The sequence below is a fragment of the Labeo rohita genome, unplaced genomic scaffold, assembly GCF_022985175.1.
Source record: "Labeo rohita strain BAU-BD-2019 unplaced genomic scaffold, IGBB_LRoh.1.0 scaffold_1045, whole genome shotgun sequence".
Lineage (NCBI taxonomy): Eukaryota > Metazoa > Chordata > Actinopteri > Cypriniformes > Cyprinidae > Labeo > Labeo rohita.
Genome location: NW_026127170.1, coordinates 14,203 through 25,759, shown reverse-complemented (window position 1 = coordinate 25,759; position 11,557 = coordinate 14,203). Strand labels below are relative to the sequence as shown.

Sequence of the window (11,557 nt, the reverse complement as noted above, 5' to 3'; positions counted from 1 at the left end):
TGCTTGATAATTATGCTCACTACACCACCAGATGGCACCAATCTGACTTCAAAAAATTGTTTTCTATAGGCAGGTCTCTACTTTAAACTGAAATACAGCATTAATTAAAAAATAATAAAAATTATATATATATAAAAATTTTCTATTATATTCAAAGGGAAAAAATCATAATTATTGCATAAATATTCATTATAAAATTCTCTCAAAACACCACAGAAAAAAAGAAAAATATTATTGAACAAAAATACATTTGATTGATTTTACTGAAAAATTAATGACAATAATGATTTCAGGGGTCCGGTCACTTTTGACCGTGAAGGTCCTGAGTGACTGGACTGGAAGAACCCCAGAGGGTTAAAACGTGTTCATCACATGTCAACATTAAATGTCATTATTATAAGTGTCATTATTATTACATCAGTTGATGTTAATTGTAAAGTGCATTAGTTATGAAACTCAGTTATAAAGACAAAATAGTGTGATTATCCAGCTCAATTCAGTTCAAGCTTTTGTTGTTATCTGACAGTGTCAGCGCAGCCTAATTGATCATTTCAGAATATTACTTTTTTTTTTAAACTTTATTTGACCCACCCGAAGGAGACAATGGCAGGGAACTCAGGTGACAGTATAGGATAAAAGAAATAGGCTCATTTGATTTAAGATTCAAGGCTGCATCCTAAGTCAGACTTTGTGGACCGATATCTAAAATTTGTCAAGTTTTCCTTGTTTATGCATTTTATAACCAGGGGTTAATTTAGGTTTGAGCCCAACAGAGCTGAGCTCCTCACTGAATATCCAAATGGGTTTATCCTCCTGGACCTCAGCTACTTGTCCTTCAGGATCGGTGTTGACAGCTCTCTACTTTTTTAATATAATTAAAAGCTGTGGTCACCAAACAGCATCCAGATATATAGAATAGTGTATTGTACTCACTTGCAGTAACTAAATCATTTAAATTTTCTGCTGTGACAATTGTGATCTTAGATGCCAAAAAGGTGCTCTTGGCACTCAGAATTTGCACCTTTTCCCACCGACTACAATCAGATTGGGCTGAAGGTCCAAACTGAAACTTCAATGAAACAATCCCAGCCAAGGAATAAGTGTCTTATCTAGTGAAACAATCTGCCATTTTCTTAAAAAAAAAAAAAAACTTTTATACACTTTTATGTAATTTAAAATGTATTATATAATGCATGATTATACGCATGGCCATTGCAGAACCAAGTATAAAAAAAAATATATTTAAATCTAAGTTTTTGAAAAAAATGACCAATTGTTTAGCTACATAAGATTGTTGTTTCTTGCCTGGGATTGTGTAGAGCCATTTGAAGCTGCATTGAAACTGCAGTTGAAAGAAAGAAAGAAAGAAAGAAAGAAAGAAAGAAAGAAAGAAAGAAAAACATGAACTTCTTGGATGACATAAGGGTGAACAAATTTTTAGGATATTTTTATTCTGGATATATATTTACTACCTTTTTGGATGTTGAAAGTAGTTGCATATGCTGTCAGTGGAAGGGACAGAAAGCTTTCTAAATTCATTTAAAAAATCTTCATTTGTGTCCCGAATGAACGAAAGACTTAGGGGTTGGGAACGACATAATGGTGAGCAATTAATGACAGAATTTAGGTTTTTGGGGGGAGACTACCCCCTGGTTGGAGTTCAGGACTGGGCTTGAATGGGTCCCAACAACAAGTTGGAAAATCATGAAGGACCTGTAACAAATGAAAATAAATACATTTTAATCTAATTGAATATTAATTTGTTGACTATTTGTATTAGCAGAAATTATTTAAAATGTTGGTTTACCTAGTCACATTGATTTGGTTTTGCTCTCCCCCAGATGATCCAGGAAAAGAGCCCTCTTTTCTTGTGGAATATAACCCTCATAACCTAAATTATTAAAACATGGTGAATTATTTCAACGTTATATTTTATATAAAATGTGTTGAATTTCTACAAAGATAGCTTTTAAAAGCCATAAATATTGCTGTCAAGAGTCCAGTGGTGATTTTCATTATTGATCCCAAACAAACATTCATCCTATAAAATACTTAAAATACAGCAGTTGTACACTAGTAATCGTTTAAATGTCTGGTCGTGTTGCTGGCCAAGGACCAGCATGAACCAGCAAAGGACCAGCATAAACCAGCAAAGGACCAGCTTAAACCAGCATCAAAACATACCTAACCAGCATCCCAGCATCAAAACATACCTACCAGCATATGCTGTTTTTTTCACCAGGGTAGTGTTTGTGTGGTCACGTGATCTCAGCATCTGTCCACATAAGGCAACCCCATCCATGACAAATTAAACCACTTACATTACAACAGTCATATGAATTTCTTTAACACTATCATTTATTTCTGTGGTGCTGGACATTGTAGTAAGGATCAAATGAGTGAGTTCCACTTTGAGGATGAAAACCAACCTGGGGTGCATTTCCCAAAAGCATCGTTAGCTAACTATGGTGGTTAGGTCCATTGGTAACGATGGAACTTGCGACTATAGTTGGTTTTGGGAAACGCACCCCTGTTTGTTCCTCAGTATCTTCATGTTTGACTCTGAATGCTTCTCATTAACATCAGAAACAATCTTCTGCACTACCAAAGACAGGTTGTCAACGACTTTTGTTGTAGCATCAGTTAAATTCTCGATAGAGATTTTGGAAAGTAGCATCTTGTTTAGCAGACAATTATGGATGGCTTTCAAGATACCAGTGAATCCCTGCTAATTTCAGACTTTCAGGAGGACTTTTTGCAGGAGATGCTGGAAACGGGTCATCAAGCAAAATATCAAGATTTGCATCAGCTGATGCAGGAGGGTCAGCCAGCACATCGAACCTATTGCTCAGGCCAGCGTCAGAGACTAGTTCAACTTTGGCACCAATTTAGAAATGCATAACTTGTGATAAACCGCGTCTTTTTCTTACTGTTTAAGTAAAATGTATGCAAAACAATGTGGAAAATCAATGTAGATCTACAAGTGCTCTGGAGTAATCATAAAGCCCTGTGTGCATCATAAGAAGACAGAGTTATGAGGACACCAGCAGGACAATCGGCAGATTACACCTTTAACTTTATTCAAGTGCAATGTGATTATAATTAAAGCTTTTAATTCTTATCTACACTTTATTACTTGTGTGTGTATGTATGTATATATACAGTATTGTACTCCATTTGCAGTGTGTATGCAGAGCATTCTTTTTTCATGGCCATGATAACAGGTTAGAGCAGAGGTCTTCAACCCTGCTCCTGGGAACCCACTCTTCTGGAAAGTTTATTTCCAACTGGCATCAGCACACCTGCCTGCAATTTTCAAGCAGTCTTGAGGAGCTTGACTGGCCACTTCAGGTGTGTTTGATTAGGGTTGTAGCAAAACTTTTTGGGACAGTGGGTCCCCAGGAACAGGGTTGAAGACCTATGGGTTAGAGCATTCACAGTGAGGGTGAGTATATTTTCATATTTGTGTGATTAAAGAATGAGCATGCAGGTTGTTCTTACTTTAGACATAATGTGTTTCTGCCCTGAGTCTGTTGTTTCTGTCTGAAGCTAAACTACATGATTATTCTGTATCTGCTCTCATCTGTGATTCAGCACATCACATCATTTGGTTATTACTCTAAACAAAAGCCTTTTTCTTATTTTTTTCCTTATGCAATATGTGTCCACATTATTTTCAGGTTTTTTTTCTGTCATATTTCCTGTGTTTTTTGGAAACGTTCATTTGAATGTGCTATTTTCATTGCTGCTTCACAGGAAAAATCAACCTCAACATTTGCATATGTTACTGCCATGTTACATGTGAGCCATGTTACTGTAAAGTTTCCTTTTTATTAAAATATTAGCTACATTCTTTAGTTATTGTTTTTTTCTTTGTTATTATTAGAAATATTATGTTTAAATACAACAATAGCAAGGCGTTGACACAGGAAATAACTCAAAGTATAGGTAATATTTAACCCAGCAGTTAACCCAGAGTTCATTTCAACCTTTGAGTGGGTCACATGAATATTTTATTTTTAAAAACTTGTCACACCCTTGAACTCTTTGTATTGGTTTTTCCCTCTTTTGCCCATATATGGTTTTCCTGTTCCTGCCCTCGTTATGTCATTATTAGTTAACCTTGTATCACCTGTGTCTTAATTAAGTTCATCGTAATCACCAATCTTTATAAAGTTGCTTTCAGTTAAGTGTTTGTCGTCTGGTCTCGTCAATGAGTATGTGTGTTCCTGCCTTCCTTCTGTGGATTTACCTGTGTGGAAGAGCAGAAAAAATAAGAAGAGACGAGCAGAAACACAACAATACAGCCGTAGATGAAATCAGCTAAAATAATAATAATAATAAAAACACATCAAATCTGTCAATATCTCAGCAAAGGATGATTAAACAGCTCCAAAAATCTTATTACAAAACTGAACTGACTTTTTCTTTCATACATCTACAAAAGTACAAAAGAGGTTCAGCTAGGTGGCATTGTAACAAATCAGTATGTGAATTCATATAATGAAAATTGCACACTTGTAGATTTTTGTTTTCTGATACAACAAAAAATCCATAACTACGGCTGGCAAAAATTAGTTTTGCACATTTGATACTGTTTTACTCTTTTATACTATTCAGAATGTACATTTTTCTTGTCCTACACAGACTGTCCAGATAATGATCGGTCTGATGACTCTCCTGCTTGGCATTGTGTCTACAGTTTATGCAGAATCCATCTTAGTCTATACTGGTATTCCTTACTGGGGATCTCTTATCGTAAGAAATCATTCAGTTTAGTGTTTTTCTTAATGCAAGCTACAGAAGGTACTCAACCAAAAATGCCTTTTACCACCAAGTGTATCGCCGCCACAAGGACATGACAGTAAATACAACTGTTTGAGAAATCAACACTGGGGGCACAAAGAGACGGTTGTCCGCATTGCAGTAATGCTAGAACTGTAGTATTCCTATATAAATGAAGATAAAATAATGAATTAATTTACTGGCAGCAATAATAATAATAATAATAATAATAATAATAATAATAATGTAGCATTCTAATTTTTAATCATGAGTTATTAGTCATCATAAATGCTTAATGTTCCAGCTGTATCACTACTGTTACAGTAAAATAGTACCGTGATGGCAGTCCTTGAAGTGTGATTACTTTTTACTGCCAGTTTTTTACATTATCACAAATAAAGAGGTGTGCAATTACGCCATAAAAAAAAAGAAAATGTGGATCATAATGGGAACATTATAAGTGCCTTTTCTAACACATTGATTTATTTATTTAATCAGTGTGACCACATTAATACAGTATGTCACATATAAAACATTTGAAATTTACATTTAATAATTCACTGATGCATTTTAACAGGTTTTAGACATACTTATTTATTACACTGTCGTTTTCTGGCATCTATTCCCTTACAGAGCCCGGTACAAGACTGAAAAAAACAGAAACTGAAAAAACGAAAAGGTAGCAACTAGGGGTGTCACAATAAACTGGTACTGATGATAATCGTGATATTCAAAGCATGAAATATTGACATCGTGTTAATTTAGGGTGTGACAATATACTGGAATTGGCGATAACCACAATATGAATAGGACTCTTATGTGAACATGACACGTAAATACTCCAGCGCCATCTCGAGCACAAAATGCATCAACCAATCGCTGTGAAAAGTAGATTCTGATGTATGCTTCTGAGTGTTTGCAGAACTGGTGGTTAACTAAGCTGAAATCACATCATTAAAAAAAAAAAAAGTCATGCATAAGTAAATGCACTTTGAATGCTTTTATTATATGCTAGTGTTTAGTTTGCGAGCTGCCATTAAAAGAAGATGAAATGCAAACAGGGTGTAAACATTGTTTTCAGAGGCGCGCTTTGCATTAAATTTCACACACCCCAAAGCAGTGGATTTGTAGTGTTGCTGGCGGCACTGAGTGCAGATTTGATGCTGTAGTGGAAGAGCAGCGTAAGAGTCACGTCGCCTGGCACGTAGCGAGCAGGCCGAAGCGAGCGTTTTCAATTCATTCCGATGGAGGTTGAGCGCAAACACTCACGGTGCATTATGGGATTGAAACCGGCATGGAGAAAGAGTTGAAAGGCTTTTTTACCATAATTTTCATACGCAGTCAAGTCATGGCCAATACGGCCTGTGCGTAGCATGCAATTTCTGTGTCAAATCTATTATGTGATTAAAACTGATCTAGAAAAACTGACTATATTGCTACATTAAACTCTGTACAATGTTAAGTTGGTTGCAGTGTCATGCACTTAATGCCTCATCTGCGGCTGCTCTAGCCACACATTAAAACTAAATTAGCAGCACGTTTAACTGCATGATGTCATTGTTTTGATGTTAATATTTATTCATCATACTGTTGAACTTCACAGTATATTCTCTCTCAGAGTTTGGTGTTTTTCTGTTTATCTGTATCCCTATGTTCATTTAGTAAAAAAGAAAACTAAATAAAGTAAAAATCAATTTGACTGATAACTTTTTTCCCCATGTTTTCTGTAGATATCGTGAATATTGATATTGTCATTTTTTTGGCCACAATAACTGTGGTGTGAAAAATCTAAAACCGTGACACCCCTAGTAGTGACCAATGTGCTAAATTAATGAAACTGAAACTCATGCCCGAATTAATGAAGCCCACATGTTTCAATTACATGATTTCCCACATGGGGCTCTGTAAATTGGCCTAGGCTACAAATTTTTAGTGTAAGTCTATGTAAAATCTGAGGACAGTTAATTTTTGCTGGTTACACAGTTCAGTGATTGTGTTTCCTGTGTGATTTGATGTATAAATGAGGATGAAAAAATCAGTTTGGAAGCCAAAAAGTCATTTTTGTGATTCATACAAAATTTGTACAGTTTTTGTGTGTGTGGTTGGGGGAACACAACACAAGCTAACACTTTTGTCATTTGATATTTACTAAATATCCATTTATACATCACACATCACATATGCACACATTTCTCTGAATGTCAATGGTTGATTCAAGTTTACTTCCAAATGCAGAGATATGGTGCAGCAAAATGTGTCAGATTACAAATGTAACCATGCTTCCCTGAGAATGGGAATGCACTCAAGTAAGTGTCTTTAATGCAACAATCTTAAGATACACATGTTGGTAAAAAGCTCATTCTGGTTGAGTATCATCTGTACATATTCAAACAAAAGCCTCAATATTTGCCATTCTCTCTCCTCTCAGTACATTATCGCAGGCTCACTCTGCATTTCTGCAGAAAGCAAACCTAATTCATCCTCCAGCTTGTGTTTGGTATGTACACAACAGTTTTTTTTATTATTTTTTTTTTTTAGGGGTCCAAGCACCTGAAGTGCTGGAACACTATTGTGTTTGTATTGATTTTTTGTAATAATTTCTGATTTTTCGTTTCTGAAAATTAAAGACATGCACCAAATTGCAAATCAAAATTGAACCTATACAACCACAACTGAAATTCCTTAACACCATAACTTAGGTAGTGTAATGAGGGGTCAACAGTGTGAGGATCCATTTGCAGATTTTACTAGAAAATTCAGAGTAAAACAGGCAAGGTTAATCGTAGAAAACAGGGTAAACGGAGACAAAACAATAGGCAGAGTAGCAAGGCAGGCGGCTAGCAGAATAAACAATAGTCTGTAAAACAAAGCAGTAGGTCAAAGGCAGGCAGCTTACGATGCAAAACGATAGAAACAATCCAAAGTCAATCAATCAAATTTCAGCAATTAATAACATGAAATCTGAATACTTGTGAAAACAAGTAAGTGTACCAAATTAATTAGTTAATTAGTTCAGAAAAACAAGGTGCAGCTTGCTAATTAGTTCCAGCTACCTTTTTATAGTTCTGGTTTGGGAGCGGAAAGTCGTATTTTATCCCTTCATAGTTCCCTCACTACATGAAAAAAAAAAAAAGAATGTCTGTTCTTTTATTTTATAGTCCTATTCAGACAGTAATTGTTTCTCATGTGGACATCAGTTTTAATTATACATTTATGCTAATTATTTGATACAACCTGTTTCAGTTCTGGAATCATCCTTTAAACCCTTGGAGAGACTTTGTCTGTTCTCATTTATAGTTCTATTTGGACAGTAATTGTTTCTCATGTGGACAGCTGTCAAAAGAAGAAGAAAAAAAAAAAACACAATTGAACCTTTATTTATAAATTCATGGATTCGGATAGCAATTTATTTTCAGTTGTGAGGCAAGTTCTGTGATTCTACGAACTATTATTGTGTAGAATGGAATGTATTAAAATCTCTTATTATATAAATTGTATTCTTATTATTTCAAGCATTTTTTATAATCTATAATCCTATTTATTATTTGATTATTTAAATATAAAATTATTAAAAATAGGGCAATAGACACGCTATAGTTGTATAATTATAAGTGATATAGTTATGTATATAACTATATATAATACACATTTTAAAATTGTATTGCATACCTGCTGCTGCCATAATAAACACCTATTTAGAATGTTGTGCTTTTGTTCTCTTTCTGCTTTCATTCGCTGTGGTGGAACAGTTATGAAATTTTGATCTTGTTCTTGTAAATACTTTCCAGCATTTCAGAAATAAATACAATATGCATGCAAATTACAGCAGTTACCGTATGGTGTTCAGCAGTGGTCAAAAAGGTTTTAAACATTGAATTTTTAATAGATTTCTTCTTGGGTTTTGTTTTGTTTGTTTGTTTGTTTTTGAACAACAATTTTTATTTTCAAACACTGTCATACAGGTTAAGACAGCACTTACATTTTTTTTATTATAACTGGATAATATAAGTGTGTAAATAAATGTGTGTGTAAAGTAAAAATAAAATATAAATAAATCAGCACAAATAATTCAATTCCCTTAACAAAACAAAGCAATGCACACAAAAAAAAATTAATACAACAATGACATACTTTGTCTATATACTCTCAATATCCATCAGTTCCACAAGAGTCACCATATAAACTCTCCAAAAAGTCATAACACTTTTCAGATGGACCAAAATACATGAAGTTTGTTTTTCAAAAAATAGGTAATCTAATAGGCAAGGCATGAGGTCATCCCCTTTATCCATTGAAACACACCATGGCTTTCTTATTTTTTTTTTTTTTTATGGGCGATTTTTAATGCTTCCAACAAACAGAGCATTAACAATGATCTTTCATGATTTTAAAATTCAGAGAACAAATATGTAATTATACACAAACAGTCTGGGATTCAAGAGGAATTACTTTTTTGCAATGATTTGACCGATTTCTTCAGGTAAAAAAAGAAGTGGAAAGAAAAACAATTAAGTTAAAACTCAGAAAACAAACGTTTGAGTAAAAAAAAAAAAAAAAGCAATTTGGCTAACTTACATGGTCGGCTGTTCTGTCACAGTTCTAACAAGGCGAAGGAGCGAGGAGATGTGGAAATGTTCAAAAGTCTTTAATAAATGAAGCACAGGCATAATACAACACAAGAACACACAATGAAGATGTTTATGACATATAACAGCTGACAGAGACACAAGGAACAGACTGAGGCTTTTTTGTACACATGGTAATTGACTAAACACAGGTGAAACAGATCAAACTAATTAGACAGGGGAGAAACTAGGTCATGGAGCACATGGGGAAAAACACAAAACAAAATTGGGATGTCTGGGTTGCCCAGTCTGTGGGCGTGACAATATTCTGTATTCCGACAGCAATAAAATCACAGACTACCCCCTGTAAATGTTGAAAATAACTTGCGTCCCCATGAGAAACAATTGCTGTCAGAATAGGGCTTATGTTGGTATTTGTGTAGTCTTTCTCCTGGGTTTTCTTGTTCCTATTGGGTTTACTTGTTAAAACACTGTTTCTTGGAATTCTATCATTGTGCGCCTCATTACAATCATTTACGCATGACAGTTAGGAGGCCATACGAATTATACAATAAATAAAATAAAAGAGACTATATAAATATGTCTGGACATATAAAATTTTGAGTTGCAATTGAAAATTCCACACTCATTTAAATCTGACCTATGACATGCAGTTAATCTAAATTTACGTTAACATAAGTTCACCTACAAAACTTATGATCACACATCTTAGGAGTGTACAGAGTTTTTTTTTAACACCAGCACATTTGCTGTAACCTAAACTAAAAAAGGCACTAGTGTTTGGACCCTAATGAGTATTTTATTAATATATGTCAAGTAGTTTATTTTTATCACACCCCATATTCTTTTACATGTACTTTAACACAGCATGTTAAATAATTTTATGCTGGTTTTCTGCCTGTAGGTGAACGGTTCACTTGTAATGAACATTTTCAGTGCTTTAACTGCAGGCATTGCCCTTTTTTATTACTTCACTGGATTTGGCTGTAGGACCGCTGTACACTTACAGTTACTGCAACAATTATATGATATGGGAAAAAAGTATGAGGTATGTCATCAACTGGGAAAAAAGTATGAGGTATGTCACCAGAGGCATGTGATTGTCAACACAGATGCCTCCAGGACAGGTTGGGGTGCTTTAAGCAACAGGCAAGCAGCCTCGGGCTCCTGGACAGGACCTCGACTGCAGTGGCACATCAACTGCCTCAAGTTGCTGGCCGTGTTTCTCGTGCTTCTTCGGTTCCACCTGATGCTGCGAGGGGAACATGTGTTAGTCCGCACAGACAACATGGCGACGGTCGCTTATATCAATCACCAAGGGAGTTTGCGTTCCCGTCGCATGTTGCAACTCGCCTGCCATCTCCTCCTTTGGAGTCTGAAGTGGCTCAAATCGCTACGTGCCGTTCACATACCAGGAGAGCTGAATCGTGCAGCGCATGCACTCTCACGCCAGCTTACTCTTCCTGGAGAATGGCGACTCCATCCCCAAGTGGTCCAGCGCATTTGGAGCCGATTCGGGGAGGCTCAGACAGATCTGTTTGCTTCTCCAGAATCTGCCCATTGCCAGTTGTTTTATTCCCTGACCGAGGCTTCCCTCGGCACGGATGCCCTGGCACACCGCTGCCCCGGAGCCTAACCAAGTGCGCCTTTCCCCCTGTGAGCCTCCCTGCACAAACCTTGTGCTTTCTCAGGGGATGGGCACTATTTGGCATCCACGCCCCGATCTCTGGAACCTTCACGTGTGGCTTCTGGACGGGATGCGGCAGACCTCTCCGGCCTTTCCCAGGCCATGATAGATACTATCACTCAGGCTAGAGCCCCCTCAATGAGGTAGGCTTATACGCTGAGGTGGGGTCTATTTGTTGACTGGTGTTCCTCTAGGCACGAGGATCCACAGAGATGCTCGATCGGAGTGGTGCTTTCTTTTTTGCAAGAGAAGTTGGAGCGGAGGCTGTCCCCCTCCACTTTGAAAGTCTATGTGGCTGCCATCGCAGGATATCATGATGCAGTGGATGACCTGTTCCTGGGGAGGCACCACCTGATCGTCAGGTTCCTGAGAGGTGCGAGGAGACTGAACCCCCCTCGTTCGCACCTCATCCCCTCTTGGGATCTCTCTGTGGTCCTTTTTGGACTTTCGAGGGATCCCTTTGAGCCGCTGGAATCAGTAGAGCTTAAATATTTGTCTC

At 36.5% G+C, this 11,557-nt stretch overlaps 1 long non-coding RNA gene across 1 annotated transcript; it reads left to right on the top strand.

Moving 5' to 3' along the window:
- The first annotated feature begins 4,641 nt into the window (after positions 1 to 4,641).
- On the top strand, positions 4,642 to 10,396 carry LOC127157343 (uncharacterized). Its single transcript, XR_007825880.1, has 3 exons — positions 4,642 to 4,758; positions 7,214 to 7,282; positions 10,276 to 10,396. It is a non-coding gene; the product is annotated as an uncharacterized LOC127157343 (long non-coding RNA).
- The last annotated feature ends 1,161 nt before the right edge of the window (positions 10,397 to 11,557 follow it).